At 33.4% G+C, this 18,575-nt stretch overlaps 12 non-coding genes across 12 annotated transcripts; 7 read left to right on the top strand and 5 right to left on the bottom strand.

Moving 5' to 3' along the window:
• The first annotated feature begins 1,824 nt into the window (after positions 1–1,824).
• On the top strand, positions 1,825–1,896 carry TRNAQ-CUG (transfer RNA glutamine (anticodon CUG)). Its single transcript has one exon. It is a non-coding gene; the product is annotated as a tRNA-Gln (tRNA).
• A 2,443-nt stretch (positions 1,897–4,339) lies between these two features.
• Positions 4,340–4,411, top strand: TRNAQ-CUG (transfer RNA glutamine (anticodon CUG)). The gene has a single exon. It is a non-coding gene; the product is annotated as a tRNA-Gln (tRNA).
• An 825-nt stretch (positions 4,412–5,236) lies between these two features.
• TRNAQ-UUG (transfer RNA glutamine (anticodon UUG)) lies at positions 5,237–5,308 on the bottom strand. The gene has a single exon. It is a non-coding gene; the product is annotated as a tRNA-Gln (tRNA).
• Positions 5,309–6,855: 1,547 nt separating this feature from the next.
• Positions 6,856–6,927, top strand: TRNAQ-CUG (transfer RNA glutamine (anticodon CUG)). The gene has a single exon. It is a non-coding gene; the product is annotated as a tRNA-Gln (tRNA).
• Positions 6,928–7,752: 825 nt separating this feature from the next.
• TRNAQ-UUG (transfer RNA glutamine (anticodon UUG)) lies at positions 7,753–7,824 on the bottom strand. Its single transcript has one exon. It is a non-coding gene; the product is annotated as a tRNA-Gln (tRNA).
• A 1,547-nt stretch (positions 7,825–9,371) lies between these two features.
• On the top strand, positions 9,372–9,443 carry TRNAQ-CUG (transfer RNA glutamine (anticodon CUG)). Its single transcript has one exon. It is a non-coding gene; the product is annotated as a tRNA-Gln (tRNA).
• An 825-nt stretch (positions 9,444–10,268) lies between these two features.
• On the bottom strand, positions 10,269–10,340 carry TRNAQ-UUG (transfer RNA glutamine (anticodon UUG)). Its single transcript has one exon. It is a non-coding gene; the product is annotated as a tRNA-Gln (tRNA).
• Positions 10,341–11,887: 1,547 nt separating this feature from the next.
• TRNAQ-CUG (transfer RNA glutamine (anticodon CUG)) lies at positions 11,888–11,959 on the top strand. Its single transcript has one exon. It is a non-coding gene; the product is annotated as a tRNA-Gln (tRNA).
• Positions 11,960–14,403: 2,444 nt separating this feature from the next.
• TRNAQ-CUG (transfer RNA glutamine (anticodon CUG)) lies at positions 14,404–14,475 on the top strand. Its single transcript has one exon. It is a non-coding gene; the product is annotated as a tRNA-Gln (tRNA).
• Positions 14,476–15,300: 825 nt separating this feature from the next.
• TRNAQ-UUG (transfer RNA glutamine (anticodon UUG)) lies at positions 15,301–15,372 on the bottom strand. Its single transcript has one exon. It is a non-coding gene; the product is annotated as a tRNA-Gln (tRNA).
• A 1,547-nt stretch (positions 15,373–16,919) lies between these two features.
• On the top strand, positions 16,920–16,991 carry TRNAQ-CUG (transfer RNA glutamine (anticodon CUG)). Its single transcript has one exon. It is a non-coding gene; the product is annotated as a tRNA-Gln (tRNA).
• Positions 16,992–17,816: 825 nt separating this feature from the next.
• TRNAQ-UUG (transfer RNA glutamine (anticodon UUG)) lies at positions 17,817–17,888 on the bottom strand. The gene has a single exon. It is a non-coding gene; the product is annotated as a tRNA-Gln (tRNA).
• Positions 17,889–18,575: the final 687 nt, after the last annotated feature.

The following is an 18,575-nucleotide window of genomic DNA, read 5'->3' as shown; positions in this document are numbered from 1 at the left end:
GTTGAGAAAACAGAGTCAGCTCACAAAATGTCTCATTATTTTGAGCCATTTTATTTCCATGTTTTCTAAAAGTTCTATCATTTGCTCACATCAAATAGACTTTAAAAATACAATCAATAAATTAATGTTTCACTCTACCCGTGTTAGATTTATGATATTTATGAATACACTTGACAGAAAAAGATTTGGTCATAAGTCACGAAAGTGGTCCCACCGAGATTTGAACTCCGATCCTTGGATTCAAAGTCCAAAGTGCTAACCATTACACCATGGAACCTCCCATGTGACAGGGGAGCAAATTGCTGCAGCAATGTGGACATTTCACATTTTTTATTTTCTACAGTCAAAGACAAACAGAATTACATAACTTTTCTATTCTGTTCAACTTTTGCCTATTGAACTATGTTAGGGAAGGATGTTGCACAAAGGACTCAAGTAACGCTATGACTCTGTTGAACAGTACTTTTTATGTGAGATAAGATTTTGCAATAAAAGATAAGATTCCCCCGTGAATGCAATCTCTTCTGCCAAAATGGAAAGCTCAACCTGGTACAGGTGGGTTGATGGTGTTATGCTTGTCAATCTGGACTCTGAAAACAGGGATCTAAGTACAAAGCTCAGTGGGACTTATCTAAACTTTACGATTTTTTTTCCATTCAGTTCTTAGAAGTATTAATTGGAAAAACATCTCATTTACTTATAAACTTGTACGTATCAACTTATATGTATGTATCTCCCTATATATCGCTATATGTCTATGTATTTTTATCGGAAAATATAAATATATACATTATAAAAATATGTATAATTAATAGAGGTGAAAATAAAGAACAGTTGTTGCCTCTCCGCATTTGAAACATGAGCTTCTTCTCCTTCCTCTTCTATATGTCCTGAAATTGAGATAGTCACTTTTTAATCAATTTTGATCTAACAGCATAGTTGATTTGTACAAAGCATATCATACGATCTGTGAATAATTCTAAAAAAGAAAATTAGATCAGTACCTTTGAGGCCTCCAAGCAAAAGCTTATATTTCATGATTGCAGATCGACTGTTGAAAATCAGCATGAGAAATGTTTTATTTCACAATTTCCATACTAATATACAAAAAACATTTGTACTATCTGAATGATACCGTCATTGTGGTTCTCTAGGTTTGATTTAAGGACACATCTCTTTCAAAATGTGCTATATTCGCCTTATCAATAGTGTAGAAATCTTCAAAAAGGAATGCTGGGAATCAGCCCTCTGAAATGCATTTGAGAAAAACAGGATAGGATTTTGTAATGTCGCACTATTTTGTGTAGGAATCTGATGTAAAAGTATTATAAAGTTCGTATTTCTGTAACTTGTTCAAGCTGTTGGACATTTTGAAAGGAGTCAACATTTGTCTCGTTCAACCTACTGGTATTGGATTGGAACTATCAATAACAAAAGATGACAGAAATCTAAAAGGTTGAGATTAGTAAAATAGTACCTCAAAGAATTGGACTGGTACCTTTGCATGCAAAGTCCAAAGTGCCAACCGTTGCTCTTTGGAGCCACCCATGTGAGAGACAGCGAAATGGATGTAGTAGTTTGGAAATGTAGAATGTTTTAATATTCTTCAGTCAAATATGATCATTATTTTGTAAATTGCATGTCCTGATAAACGTTTGCACATTTAACACTGTTATGGAGAATGTAGCTGAAAAGAATCAAATCACATTGTAGCTCTTTACACTATGAGCATTCAACTGAGTTATCTTTTCATCAATGTAAGAAAAGCCCCTGCACTGATGCGCTCTCTTTTGTCTCAATGGAAAAATCCTTCATGCATGGCAGGGTTCCATGGTGTAATGGTTAGCACTCTGGACTCTGAATCCAGTGATCCGAGTTCAAATCTCGGTGGGACCTGCTTGAATTATGAGATTTAATATTTCACTAATTTCTTAGAATTTGGACTTGGAAAAACATAACGTCAAAGTTTTATACTGAAACTTATCAACGTATAAGTATGTATCTATGTACAGATGGCTATATCCATCTAGATAGCGATAATACAATATAAAGAAATGAATTATTCATAAACATAAGTACTGAAGCTGAAAACTAAAAACTGTTCTTTCCCATCCACAATTTATGCAAGAGGTTCTTTTCCTTTCTCATCTTTATGATCAGTAATAAGATAGTTAATTTTGCTGATTTCTTATCTGACAACATTCTTAACTTACACAGTGCATTTAATTGTGAATTTCTTTGAAAGAGGAATTCAGATTAATACATTTGACATGTCTTTCGAAAGATTCTACTTTGTGGTTATGGATCTACTTTAGAAAAACAGAGTGTAAATATCTGTGTGTCTTAATTTCAAGATTGTTATTTAAAAGTTCATCTCTTCTGTCCCCAAAATACACAATTTGATTCCTCAAGTTTTCTTTTAATGAAGGCTTTCCAATTTAAAAAGTTCCTTGTTCCCCTTATCAATAACAGTAAGATTTAAACAAGTAATATCTTGCATCAGCTTCTTGTGATGAGTTGAGAAAACAGAGTCAGCTCACAAAATGTCTCATTATTTTGAGCCATTTTATTTCCATGTTTTCTAAAAGTTCTATCATTTGCTCACATCAAATAGACTTTAAAAATACAATCAATAAATTAATGTTTCACTCTACCCGTGTTAGATTTATGATATTTATGAATACACTTGACAGAAAAAGATTTGGTCATAAGTCACGAAAGTGGTCCCACCGAGATTTGAACTCCGATCCTTGGATTCAAAGTCCAAAGTGCTAACCATTACACCATGGAACCTCCCATGTGACAGGGGAGCAAATTGCTGCAGCAATGTGGACATTTCACATTTTTTATTTTCTACAGTCAAAGACAAACAGAATTACATAACTTTTCTATTCTGTTCAACTTTTGCCTATTGAACTATGTTAGGGAAGGATGTTGCACAAAGGACTCAAGTAACGCTATGACTCTGTTGAACAGTACTTTTTATGTGAGATAAGATTTTGCAATAAAAGATAAGATTCCCCCGTGAATGCAATCTCTTCTGCCAAAATGGAAAGCTCAACCTGGTACAGGTGGGTTGATGGTGTTATGCTTGTCAATCTGGACTCTGAAAACAGGGATCTAAGTACAAAGCTCAGTGGGACTTATCTAAACTTTACGATTTTTTTCCATTCAGTTCTTAGAAGTATTAATTGGAAAAACATCTCATTTACTTATAAACTTGTACGTATCAACTTATATGTATGTATCTCCCTATATATCGCTATATGTCTATGTATTTTTATCGGAAAATATAAATATATACATTATAAAAATATGTATAATTAATAGAGGTGAAAATAAAGAACAGTTGTTGCCTCTCCGCATTTGAAACATGAGCTTCTTCTCCTTCCTCTTCTATATGTCCTGAAATTGAGATAGTCACTTTTTAATCAATTTTGATCTAACAGCATAGTTGATTTGTACAAAGCATATCATACGATCTGTGAATAATTCTAAAAAAGAAAATTAGATCAGTACCTTTGAGGCCTCCAAGCAAAAGCTTATATTTCATGATTGCAGATCGACTGTTGAAAATCAGCATGAGAAATGTTTTATTTCACAATTTCCATACTAATATACAAAAAACATTTGTACTATCTGAATGATACCGTCATTGTGGTTCTCTAGGTTTGATTTAAGAACACATCTCTTTCAAAATGTGCTATATTCGCCTTATCAATAGTGTAGAAATCTTCAAAAAGGAATGCTGGGAATCAGCCCTCTGAAATGCATTTGAGAAAAACAGGATAGGATTTTGTAATGTCGCACTATTTTGTGTAGGAATCTGATGTAAAAGTATTATAAAGTTCGTATTTCTGTAACTTGTTCAAGCTGTTGGACATTTTGAAAGGAGTCAACATTTGTCTCGTTCAACCTACTGGTATTGGATTGGAACTATCAATAACAAAAGATGACAGAAATGTAAAAGGTTGAGATTAGTAAAATAGTACCTCAAAGAATTGGACTGGTACCTTTGCATGCAAAGTCCAAAGTGCCAACCGTTGCTCTTTGGAGCCACCCATGTGAGAGACAGCGAAATGGATGTAGTAGTTTGGAAATGTAGAATGTTTTAATATTCTTCAGTCAAATATGATCATTATTTTGTAAATTGCATGTCCTGATAAACGTTTGCACATTTAACACTGTTATGGAGAATGTAGCTGAAAAGAATCAAATCACATTGTAGCTCTTTACACTATGAGCATTCAACTGAGTTATCTTTTCATCAATGTAAGAAAAGCCCCTGCACTGATGCGCTCTCTTTTGTCTCAATGGAAAAATCCTTCATGCATGGCAGGGTTCCATGGTGTAATGGTTAGCACTCTGGACTCTGAATCCAGTGATCCAAGTTCAAATCTCGGTGGGACCTGCTTGAATTATGAGATTTAATATTTCACTAATTTCTTAGAATTTGGACTTGGAAAAACATAACGTCAAAGTTTTATACTGAAACTTATAAACGTATAAGTATGTATCTATGTACAGATGGCTATATCCATCTAGATAGCGATAATACAATATAAAGAAATGAATTATTCATAAACATAAGTACTGAAGCTGAAAACTAAAAACTGTTCTTTCCCATCCACAATTTATGCAAGAGGTTCTTTTCCTTTCTCATCTTTATGATCAGTAATAAGATAGTTAATTTTGCTGATTTCTTATCTGACAACATTCTTAACTTACACAGTGCATTTAATTGTGAATTTCTTTGAAAGAGGAATTCAGATTAATACATTTGACATGTCTTTCGAAAGATTCTACTTTGTGGTTATGGATCTACTTTAGAAAAACAGAGTGTAAATATCTGTGTGTCTTAATTTCAAGATTGTTATTTAAAAGTTCATCTCTTCTGTCCCCAAAATACACAATTTGATTCCTCAAGTTTTCTTTTAATGAAGGCTTTCCAATTTAAAAAGTTCCTTGTTCCCCTTATCAATAACAGTAAGATTTAAACAAGTAATATCTTGCATCAGCTTCTTGTGATGAGTTGAGAAAACAGAGTCAGCTCACAAAATGTCTCATTATTTTGAGCCATTTTATTTCCATGTTTTCTAAAAGTTCTATCATTTGCTCACATCAAATAGACTTTAAAAATACAATCAATAAATTAATGTTTCACTCTACCCGTGTTAGATTTATGATATTTATGAATACACTTGACAGAAAAAGATTTGGTCATAAGTCACGAAAGTGGTCCCACCGAGATTTGAACTCGGATCCTTGGATTCAAAGTCCAAAGTGCTAACCATTACACCATGGAACCTCCCATGTGACAGGGGAGCAAATTGCTGCAGCAATGTGGACATTTCACATTTTTTATTTTCTACAGTCAAAGACAAACAGAATTACATAACTTTTCTATTCTGTTCAACTTTTGCCTATTGAACTATGTTAGGGAAGGATGTTGCACAAAGGACTCAAGTAACGCTATGACTCTGTTGAACAGTACTTTTTATGTGAGATAAGATTTTGCAATAAAAGATAAGATTCCCCCGTGAATGCAATCTCTTCTGCCAAAATGGAAAGCTCAACCTGGTACAGGTGGGTTGATGGTGTTATGCTTGTCAATCTGGACTCTGAAAACAGGGATCTAAGTACAAAGCTCAGTGGGACTTATCTAAACTTTACGATTTTTTTCCCATTCAGTTCTTAGAAGTATTAATTGGAAAAACATCTCATTTACTTATAAACTTGTACGTATCAACTTATATGTATGTATCTCCCTATATATCGCTATATGTCTATGTATTTTTATCGGAAAATATAAATATATACATTATAAAAATATGTATAATTAATAGAGGTGAAAATAAAGAACAGTTGTTGCCTCTCCGCATTTGAAACATGAGCTTCTTCTCCTTCCTCTTCTATATGTCCTGAAATTGAGATAGTCACTTTTTAATCAATTTTGATCTAACAGCATAGTTGATTTGTACAAAGCATATCATACGATCTGTGAATAATTCTAAAAAAGAAAATTAGATCAGTACCTTTGAGGCCTCCAAGCAAAAGCTTATATTTCATGATTGCAGATCGACTGTTGAAAATCAGCATGAGAAATGTTTTATTTCACAATTTCCATACTAATATACAAAAAACATTTGTACTATCTGAATGATACCGTCATTGTGGTTCTCTAGGTTTGATTTAAGGACACATCTCTTTCAAAATGTGCTATATTCGCCTTATCAATAGTGTAGAAATCTTCAAAAAGGAATGCTGGGAATCAGCCCTCTGAAATGCATTTGAGAAAAACAGGATAGGATTTTGTAATGTCGCACTATTTTGTGTAGGAATCTGATGTAAAAGTATTATAAAGTTTGTATTTCTGTAACTTGTTCAAGCTGTTGGACATTTTGAAAGGAGTCAACATTTGTCTCGTTCAACCTACTGGTATTGGATTGGAGCTATCAATAACAAAAGATGACAGAAATATAAAAGGTTGAGATTAGTAAAATAGTACCTCAAAGAATTGGACTGGTACCTTTGCATGCAAAGTCCAAAGTGCCAACCGTTGCTCTTTGGAGCCACCCATGTGAGAGACAGAGAAATGGATGTAGTAGTTTGGAAATGTAGAATGTTTTAATATTCTTCAGTCAAATATGATCATTATTTTGTAAATTGCATGTCCTGATAAACGTTTGCACATTTAACACTGTTATGGAGAATGTAGCTGAAAAGAATCAAATCACATTGTAGCTCTTTACACTATGAGCATTCAACTGAGTTATCTTTTCATCAATGTAAGAAAAGCCCCTGCACTGATGCGCTCTCTTTTGTCTCAATGGAAAAATCCCTCATGTATGGCAGGGTTCCATGGTGTAATGGTTAGCACACTGGACTCTGAATCCAGCGATCCGAGTTCAAATCTCGGTGGGACCTGCTTGAATTATGAGATTTAATATTTCACTAATTTCTTAGAATTTGGACTTGGAAAAACATAACGTCAAAGTTTTATACTGTAACTTATCAACGTATAAGTATGTATCTATGTACAGATGGCTATATCCATCTAGATAGCGATAATACAATATAAAGAAATGAAAAATTCATAAACATAAGTACTGAAGCTGAAAACTAAAAACTGTTCTTTCCCATCCACAATTTAAGCAAGAGGTTCTTTTCCTTTCTCATCTTTATGATCAGTAATAAGATAGTTAATTTTGCTGATTTCTTATCTGACAACATTCTTAACTTACACAGTGCATTTAATTGTGAATTTCTTTGAAAGAGGAATTCAGATTAATACATTTGACATGTCTTTCGAAAGATTCTACTTTGTGGTTATGGATCTACTTTAGAAAAACAGAGTGTAAATATCTGTGTGTCTTAATTTCAAGATTGTTATTTAAAAGTTCATCTCTTCTGTCCCCAAAATACACAATTTGATTCCTCAAGTTTTCTTTTAATGAAGGCTTTCCAATTAAAAAAGTTCCTTGTTCCCCTTATCAATAACAGTAAGATTTAAACAAGTAATATCTTGCATCAGCCTCTTGTGATGAGTTGAGAAAACAGAGTCAGCTCACAAAATGTCTCATTATTTTGAGCCATTTTATTTCCAGGTTTTCTAAAAGTTCTATCATTTGCTCACATCAAATAGACTTTAAAAATACAATCAATAAATTAATGTTTCACTCTACCCGTGTTAGATTTATGATATTTATGAATACACTTGACAGAAAAAGATTTGGTCATAAGTCATGAAAGTAGTCCCACCGAGATTTGAACTCGGATCCTTGGATTCAAAGTCCAAAGTGCTAACCATTACACCATGGAACCTCCCATGTGACAGGGGAGCAAATTGCTGCAGCAATGTGGACATTTCAAATTTTTTATTTTCTACAGTCAAAGACAAACAGAATTACATAACTTTTCTATTCTGTTCAACTTTTGCCTATTGAACTATGTTAGGGAAGGATGTTGCACAAAGGACTCAAGTAACGCTATGACTCTGTTGAACAGTACTTTTTATGTGAGATACGATTTTGCAATAAAAGATAAGATTCCCCCGTGAATGCAATCTCTTCTGCCAAAATGGAAAGCTCAACCTGGTACAGGTGGGTTGATGGTGTTATGCTTGTCAATCTGGACTCTGAAAACAGGGATCTAAGTACAAAGCTCAGTGGGACTTATCTAAACTTTACGATTTTTTTTCCATTCAGTTCTTAGAAGTATTAATTGGAAAAACATCTCATTTACTTATAAACTTGTACGTATCAACTTATATGTATGTATCTCCCTATATATCGCTATATGTCTATGTATTTTTATCGGAAAATATAAATATATACATTATAAAAATATGTATAATTAATAGAGGTGAAAATAAAGAACAGTTGTTGCCTCTCCGCATTTGAAACATGAGCTTCTTCTCCTTCCTCTTCTATATGTCCTGAAATTGAGATAGTCACTTTTTAATCAATTTTGATCTAACAGCATAGTTGATTTGTACAAAGCATATCATACGATCTGTGAATAATTCTAAAAAAGAAAATTAGATCAGTACCTTTGAGGCCTCCAAGCAAAAGCTTATATTTCATGATTGCAGATCGACTGTTGAAAATCAGCATGAGAAATGTTTTATTTCACAATTTCCATACTAATATACAAAAAACATTTGTACTATCTGAATGATACCGTCATTGTGGTTCTCTAGGTTTGATTTAAGGACACATCTCTTTCAAAATGTGCTATATTCGCCTTATCAATAGTGTAGAAATCTTCAAAAAGGAATGCTGGGAATCAGCCCTCTGAAATGCATTTGAGAAAAACAGGATAGGATTTTGTAATGTCGCACTATTTTGTGTAGGAATCTGATGTAAAAGTATTATAAAGTTCGTATTTCTGTAACTTGTTCAAGCTGTTGGACATTTTGAAAGGAGTCAACATTTGTCTCGTTCAACCTACTGGTATTGGATTGGAGCTATCAATAACAAAAGATGACAGAAATATAAAAGGTTGAGATTAGTAAAATAGTACCTCAAAGAATTGGACTGGTACCTTTGCATGCAAAGTCCAAAGTGCCAACCGTTGCTCTTTGGAGCCACCCATGTGAGAGACAGAGAAATGGATGTAGTAGTTTGGAAATGTAGAATGTTTTAATATTCTTCAGTCAAATATGATCATTATTTTGTAAATTGCATGTCCTGATAAACGTTTGCACATTTAACACTGTTATGGAGAATGTAGCTGAAAAGAATCAAATCACATTGTAGCTCTTTACACTATGAGCATTCAACTGAGTTATCTTTTCATCAATGTAAGAAAAGCCCCTGCACTGATGCGCTCTCTTTTGTCTCAATGGAAAAATCCCTCATGTATGGCAGGGTTCCATGGTGTAATGGTTAGCACACTGGACTCTGAATCCAGCGATCCGAGTTCAAATCTCGGTGGGACCTGCTTGAATTATGAGATTTAATATTTCACTAATTTCTTAGAATTTGGACTTGGAAAAACATAACGTCAGAGTTTTATACTGTAACTTATCAACGTATAAGTATGTATCTATGTACAGATGGCTATATCCATCTAGATAGCGATAATACAATATAAAGAAATGAAAAATTCATAAACATAAGTACTGAAGCTGAAAACTAAAAACTGTTCTTTCCCATCCACAATTTAAGCAAGAGGTTCTTTTCCTTTCTCATCTTTATGATCAGTAATAAGATAGTTAATTTTGCTGATTTCTTATCTGACAACATTCTTAACTTACACAGTGCATTTAATTGTGAATTTCTTTGAAAGAGGAATTCAGATTAATACATTTGACATGTCTTTCGAAAGATTCTACTTTGTGGTTATGGATCTACTTTAGAAAAACAGAGTGTAAATATCTGTGTGTCTTAATTTCAAGATTGTTATTTAAAAGTTCATCTCTTCTGTCCCCAAAATACACAATTTGATTCCTCAAGTTTTCTTTTAATGAAGGCTTTCCAATTAAAAAAGTTCCTTGTTCCCCTTATCAATAACAGTAAGATTTAAACAAGTAATATCTTGCATCAGCCTCTTGTGATGAGTTGAGAAAACAGAGTCAGCTCACAAAATGTCTCATTATTTTGAGCCATTTTATTTCCAGGTTTTCTAAAAGTTCTATCATTTGCTCACATCAAATAGACTTTAAAAATACAATCAATAAATTAATGTTTCACTCTACCCGTGTTAGATTTATGATATTTATGAATACACTTGACAGAAAAAGATTTGGTCATAAGTCATGAAAGTAGTCCCACCGAGATTTGAACTCGGATCCTTGGATTCAAAGTCCAAAGTGCTAACCATTACACCATGGAACCTCCCATGTGACAGGGGAGCAAATTGCTGCAGCAATGTGGACATTTCAAATTTTTTATTTTCTACAGTCAAAGACAAACAGAATTACATAACTTTTCTATTCTGTTCAACTTTTGCCTATTGAACTATGTTAGGGAAGGATGTTGCACAAAGGACTCAAGTAACGCTATGACTCTGTTGAACAGTACTTTTTATGTGAGATACGATTTTGCAATAAAAGATAAGATTCCCCCGTGAATGCAATCTCTTCTGCCAAAATGGAAAGCTCAACCTGGTACAGGTGGGTTGATGGTGTTATGCTTGTCAATCTGGACTCTGAAAACAGGGATCTAAGTACAAAGCTCAGTGGGACTTATCTAAACTTTACGATTTTTTTTCCATTCAGTTCTTAGAAGTATTAATTGGAAAAACATCTCATTTACTTATAAACTTGTACGTATCAACTTATATGTATGTATCTCCCTATATATCGCTATATGTCTATGTATTTTTATCGGAAAATATAAATATATACATTATAAAAATATGTATAATTAATAGAGGTGAAAATAAAGAACAGTTGTTGCCTCTCCGCATTTGAAACATGAGCTTCTTCTCCTTCCTCTTCTATATGTCCTGAAATTGAGATAGTCACTTTTTAATCAATTTTGATCTAACAGCATAGTTGATTTGTACAAAGCATATCATACGATCTGTGAATAATTCTAAAAAAGAAAATTAGATCAGTACCTTTGAGGCCTCCAAGCAAAAGCTTATATTTCATGATTGCAGATCGACTGTTGAAAATCAGCATGAGAAATGTTTTATTTCACAATTTCCATACTAATATACAAAAAACATTTGTACTATCTGAATGATACCGTCATTGTGGTTCTCTAGGTTTGATTTAAGAACACATCTCTTTCAAAATGTGCTATATTCGCCTTATCAATAGTGTAGAAATCTTCAAAAAGGAATGCTGGGAATCAGCCCTCTGAAATGCATTTGAGAAAAACAGGATAGGATTTTGTAATGTCGCACTATTTTGTGTAGGAATCTGATGTAAAAGTATTATAAAGTTCGTATTTCTGTAACTTGTTCAAGCTGTTGGACATTTTGAAAGGAGTCAACATTTGTCTCGTTCAACCTACTGGTATTGGATTGGAACTATCAATAACAAAAGATGACAGAAATGTAAAAGGTTGAGATTAGTAAAATAGTACCTCAAAGAATTGGACTGGTACCTTTGCATGCAAAGTCCAAAGTGCCAACCGTTGCTCTTTGGAGCCACCCATGTGAGAGACAGCGAAATGGATGTAGTAGTTTGGAAATGTAGAATGTTTTAATATTCTTCAGTCAAATATGATCATTATTTTGTAAATTGCATGTCCTGATAAACGTTTGCACATTTAACACTGTTATGGAGAATGTAGCTGAAAAGAATCAAATCACATTGTAGCTCTTTACACTATGAGCATTCAACTGAGTTATCTTTTCATCAATGTAAGAAAAGCCCCTGCACTGATGCGCTCTCTTTTGTCTCAATGGAAAAATCCTTCATGCATGGCAGGGTTCCATGGTGTAATGGTTAGCACTCTGGACTCTGAATCCAGTGATCCGAGTTCAAATCTCGGTGGGACCTGCTTGAATTATGAGATTTAATATTTCACTAATTTCTTAGAATTTGGACTTGGAAAAACATAACGTCAAAGTTTTATACTGAAACTTATCAACGTATAAGTATGTATCTATGTACAGATGGCTATATCCATCTAGATAGCGATAATACAATATAAAGAAATGAATTATTCATAAACATAAGTACTGAAGCTGAAAACTAAAAACTGTTCTTTCCCATCCACAATTTATGCAAGAGGTTCTTTTCCTTTCTCATCTTTATGATCAGTAATAAGATAGTTAATTTTGCTGATTTCTTATCTGACAACATTCTTAACTTACACAGTGCATTTAATTGTGAATTTCTTTGAAAGAGGAATTCAGATTAATACATTTGACATGTCTTTCGAAAGATTCTACTTTGTGGTTATGGATCTACTTTAGAAAAACAGAGTGTAAATATCTGTGTGTCTTAATTTCAAGATTGTTATTTAAAAGTTCATCTCTTCTGTCCCCAAAATACACAATTTGATTCCTCAAGTTTTCTTTTAATGAAGGCTTTCCAATTTAAAAAGTTCCTTGTTCCCCTTATCAATAACAGTACGATTTAAACAAGTAATATCTTGCATCAGCTTCTTGTGATGAGTTGAGAAAACAGAGTCAGCTCACAAAATGTCTCATTATTTTGAGCCATTTTATTTCCATGTTTTCTAAAAGTTCTATCATTTGCTCACATCAAATAGACTTTAAAAATACAATCAATAAATTAATGTTTCACTCTACCCGTGTTAGATTTATGATATTTATGAATACACTTGACAGAAAAAGATTTGGTCATAAGTCACGAAAGTGGTCCCACCGAGATTTGAACTCCGATCCTTGGATTCAAAGTCCAAAGTGCTAACCATTACACCATGGAACCTCCCATGTGACAGGGGAGCAAATTGCTGCAGCAATGTGGACATTTCACATTTTTTATTTTCTACAGTCAAAGACAAACAGAATTACATAACTTTTCTATTCTGTTCAACTTTTGCCTATTGAACTATGTTAGGGAAGGATGTTGCACAAAGGACTCAAGTAACGCTATGACTCTGTTGAACAGTACTTTTTATGTGAGATAAGATTTTGCAATAAAAGATAAGATTCCCCCGTGAATGCAATCTCTTCTGCCAAAATGGAAAGCTCAACCTGGTACAGGTGGGTTGATGGTGTTATGCTTGTCAATCTGGACTCTGAAAACAGGGATCTAAGTACAAAGCTCAGTGGGACTTATCTAAACTTTACGATTTTTTTCCCATTCAGTTCTTAGAAGTATTAATTGGAAAAACATCTCATTTACTTATAAACTTGTACGTATCAACTTATATGTATGTATCTCCCTATATATCGCTATATGTCTATGTATTTTTATCGGAAAATATAAATATATACATTATAAAAATATGTATAATTAATAGAGGTGAAAATAAAGAACAGTTGTTGCCTCTCCGCATTTGAAACATGAGCTTCTTCTCCTTCCTCTTCTATATGTCCTGAAATTGAGATAGTCACTTTTTAATCAATTTTGATCTAACAGCATAGTTGATTTGTACAAAGCATATCATACGATCTGTGAATAATTCTAAAAAAGAAAATTAGATCAGTACCTTTGAGGCCTCCAAGCAAAAGCTTATATTTCATGATTGCAGATCGACTGTTGAAAATCAGCATGAGAAATGTTTTATTTCACAATTTCCATACTAATATACAAAAAACATTTGTACTATCTGAATGATACCGTCATTGTGGTTCTCTAGGTTTGATTTAAGGACACATCTCTTTCAAAATGTGCTATATTCGCCTTATCAATAGTGTAGAAATCTTCAAAAAGGAATGCTGGGAATCAGCCCTCTGAAATGCATTTGAGAAAAACAGGATAGGATTTTGTAATGTCGCACTATTTTGTGTAGGAATCTGATGTAAAAGTATTATAAAGTTCGTATTTCTGTAACTTGTTCAAGCTGTTGGACATTTTGAAAGGAGTCAACATTTGTCTCGTTCAACCTACTGGTATTGGATTGGAGCTATCAATAACAAAAGATGACAGAAATATAAAAGGTTGAGATTAGTAAAATAGTACCTCAAAGAATTGGACTGGTACCTTTGCATGCAAAGTCCAAAGTGCCAACCGTTGCTCTTTGGAGCCACCCATGTGAGAGACAGAGAAATGGATGTAGTAGTTTGGAAATGTAGAATGTTTTAATATTCTTCAGTCAAATATGATCATTATTTTGTAAATTGCATGTCCTGATAAACGTTTGCACATTTAACACTGTTATGGAGAATGTAGCTGAAAAGAATCAAATCACATTGTAGCTCTTTACACTATGAGCATTCAACTGAGTTATCTTTTCATCAATGTAAGAAAAGCCCCTGCACTGATGCGCTCTCTTTTGTCTCAATGGAAAAATCCCTCATGTATGGCAGGGTTCCATGGTGTAATGGTTAGCACACTGGACTCTGAATCCAGCGATCCGAGTTCAAATCTCGGTGGGACCTGATTGAATTATGAGATTTAATATTTCACTAATTTCTTAGAATTTGGACTTGGAAAAACATAACGTCAAAGTTTTATACTGTAACTTATCAACGTATAAGTATGTATCTATGTACAGATGGCTATATCCATCTAGATAGCGATAATACAATATAAAGAAATGAAAAATTCATAAACATAAGTACTGAAGCTGAAAACTAAAAACTGTTCTTTCCCATCCACAATTTAAGCAAGAGGTTCTTTTCCTTTCTCATCTTTATGATCAGTAATAAGATAGTTAATTTTGCTGATTTCTTATCTGACAACATTCTTAACTTACACAGTGCATTTAATTGTGAATTTCTTTGAAAGAGGAATTCAGATTAATACATTTGACATGTCTTTCGAAAGATTCTACTTTGTGGTTATGGATCTACTTTAGAAAAACAGAGTGTAAATATCTGTGTGTCTTAATTTCAAGATTGTTATTTAAAAGTTCATCTCTTCTGTCCCCAAAATACACAATTTGATTCCTCAAGTTTTCTTTTAATGAAGGCTTTCCAATTAAAAAAGTTCCTTGTTCCCCTTATCAATAACAGTAAGATTTAAACAAGTAATATCTTGCATCAGCCTCTTGTGATGAGTTGAGAAAACAGAGTCAGCTCACAAAATGTCTCATTATTTTGAGCCATTTTATTTCCAGGTTTTCTAAAAGTTCTATCATTTGCTCACATCAAATAGACTTTAAAAATACAATCAATAAATTAATGTTTCACTCTACCCGTGTTAGATTTATGATATTTATGAATACACTTGACAGAAAAAGATTTGGTCATAAGTCATGAAAGTAGTCCCACCGAGATTTGAACTCGGATCCTTGGATTCAAAGTCCAAAGTGCTAACCATTACACCATGGAACCTCCCATGTGACAGGGGAGCAAATTGCTGCAGCAATGTGGACATTTCAAATTTTTTATTTTCTACAGTCAAAGACAAACAGAATTACATAACTTTTCTATTCTGTTCAACTTTTGCCTATTGAACTATGTTAGGGAAGGATGTTGCACAAAGGACTCAAGTAACGCTATGACTCTGTTGAACAGTACTTTTTATGTGAGATACGATTTTGCAATAAAAGATAAGATTCCCCCGTGAATGCAATCTCTTCTGCCAAAATGGAAAGCTCAACCTGGTACAGGTGGGTTGATGGTGTTATGCTTGTCAATCTGGACTCTGAAAACAGGGATCTAAGTACAAAGCTCAGTGGGACTTATCTAAACTTTACGATTTTTTTTCCATTCAGTTCTTAGAAGTATTAATTGGAAAAACATCTCATTTACTTATAAACTTGTACGTATCAACTTATATGTATGTATCTCCCTATATATCGCTATATGTCTATGTATTTTTATCGGAAAATATAAATATATACATTATAAAAATATGTATAATTAATAGAGGTGAAAATAAAGAACAGTTGTTGCCTCTCCGCATTTGAAACATGAGCTTCTTCTCCTTCCTCTTCTATATGTCCTGAAATTGAGATAGTCACTTTTTAATCAATTTTGATCTAACAGCATAGTTGATTTGTACAAAGCATATCATACGATCTGTGAATAATTCTAAAAAAGAAAATTAGATCAGTACCTTTGAGGCCTCCAAGCAAAAGCTTATATTTCATGATTGCAGATCGACTGTTGAAAATCAGCATGAGAAATGTTTTATTTCACAATTTCCATACTAATATACAAAAAACATTTGTACTATCTGAATGATACCGTCATTGTGGTTCTCTAGGTTTGATTTAAGGACACATCTCTTTCAAAATGTGCTATATTCGCCTTATCAATAGTGTAGAAATCTTCAAAAAGGAATGCTGGGAATCAGCCCTCTGAAATGCATTTGAGAAAAACAGGATAGGATTTTGTAATGTCGCACTATTTTGTGTAGGAATCTGATGTAAAAGTATTATAAAGTTCGTATTTCTGTAACTTGTTCAAGCTGTTGGACATTTTGAAAGGAGTCAACATTTGTCTCGTTCAACCTACTGGTATTGGATTGGAGCTATCAATAACAAAAGATGACAGAAATATAAAAGGTTGAGATTAGTAAAATAGTACCTCAAAGAATTGGACTGGTACCTTTGCATGCAAAGTCCAAAGTGCCAACCGTTGCTCTTTGGAGCCACCCATGTGAGAGACAGAGAAATGGATGTAGTAGTTTGGAAATGTAGAATGTTTTAATATTCTTCAGTCAAATATGATCATTATTTTGTAAATTGCATGTCCTGATAAACGTTTGCACATTTAACACTGTTATGGAGAATGTAGCTGAAAAGAATCAAATCACATTGTAGCTCTTTACACTATGAGCATTCAACTGAGTTATCTTTTCATCAATGTAAGAAAAGCCCCTGCACTGATGCGCTCTCTTTTGTCTCAATGGAAAAATCCCTCATGTATGGCAGGGTTCCATGGTGTAATGGTTAGCACACTGGACTCTGAATCCAGCGATCCGAGTTCAAATCTCGGTGGGACCTGCTTGAATTATGAGATTTAATATTTCACTAATTTCTTAGAATTTGGACTTGGAAAAACATAACGTCAGAGTTTTATACTGTAACTTATCAACGTATAAGTATGTATCTATGTACAGATGGCTATATCCATCTAGATAGCGATAATACAATATAAAGAAATGAAAAATTCATAAACATAAGTACTGAAGCTGAAAACTAAAAACTGTTCTTTCCCATCCACAATTTAAGCAAGAGGTTCTTTTCCTTTCTCATCTTTATGATCAGTAATAAGATAGTTAATTTTGCTGATTTCTTATCTGACAACATTCTTAACTTACACAGTGCATTTAATTGTGAATTTCTTTGAAAGAGGAATTCAGATTAATACATTTGACATGTCTTTCGAAAGATTCTACTTTGTGGTTATGGATCTACTTTAGAAAAACAGAGTGTAAATATCTGTGTGTCTTAATTTCAAGATTGTTATTTAAAAGTTCATCTCTTCTGTCCCCAAAATACACAATTTGATTCCTCAAGTTTTCTTTTAATGAAGGCTTTCCAATTAAAAAAGTTCCTTGTTCCCCTTATCAATAACAGTAAGATTTAAACAAGTAATATCTTGCATCAGCCTCTTGTGATGAGTTGAGAAAACAGAGTCAGCTCACAAAATGTCTCATTATTTTGAGCCATTTTATTTCCAGGTTTTCTAAAAGTTCTATCATTTGCTCACATCAAATAGACTTTAAAAATACAATCAATAAATTAATGTTTCACTCTACCCGTGTTAGATTTATGATATTTATGAATACACTTGACAGAAAAAGATTTGGTCATAAGTCATGAAAGTAGTCCCACCGAGATTTGAACTCGGACCCTTGGATTCAAAGTCCAAAGTGCTAACCATTACACCATGGAACCTCCCATGTGACAGGGGAGCAAATTGCTGCAGCAATGTGGACATTTCAAATTTTTTATTTTCTACAGTCAAAGACAAACAGAATTACATAACTTTTCTATTCTGTTCAACTTTTGCCTATTGAACTATGTTAGGGAAGGATGTTGCACAAAGGACTCAAGTAACGCTATGACTCTGTTGAACAGTACTTTTTATGTGAGATACGATTTTGCAATAAAAGATAAGATTCCCCCGTGAATGCAATCTCTTCTGCCAAAATGGAAAGCTCAACCTGGTACAGGTGGGTTGATGGTGTTATGCTTGTCAATCTGGACTCTGAAAACAGGGATCTAAGTACAAAGCTCAGTGGGACTTATCTAAACTTTACGATTTTTTTTCCATTCAGTTCTTAGAAGTATTAATTGGAAAAACATCTCATTTACTTATAAACTTGTACGTATCAACTTATATGTATGTATCTCCCTATATATCGCTATATGTCTATGTATTTTTATCGGAAAATATAAATATATACATTATAAAAATATGTATAATTAATAGAGGTGAAAATAAAGAACAGTTGTTGCCTCTCCGCATTTGAAACATGAGCTTCTTCTCCTTCCTCTTCTATATGTCCTGAAATTGAGATAGTCACTTTTTAATCAATTTTGATCTAACAGCATAGTTGATTTGTACAAAGCATATCATAC

Source organism: Lissotriton vulgaris, chromosome 4_1, assembly GCF_964263255.1.
Source record: "Lissotriton vulgaris chromosome 4_1, aLisVul1.2, whole genome shotgun sequence".
NCBI classification, from domain to species: Eukaryota; Metazoa; Chordata; class Amphibia; order Caudata; family Salamandridae; genus Lissotriton; species Lissotriton vulgaris.
This window is presented reverse-complemented; position numbering and strand designations above follow the sequence as displayed.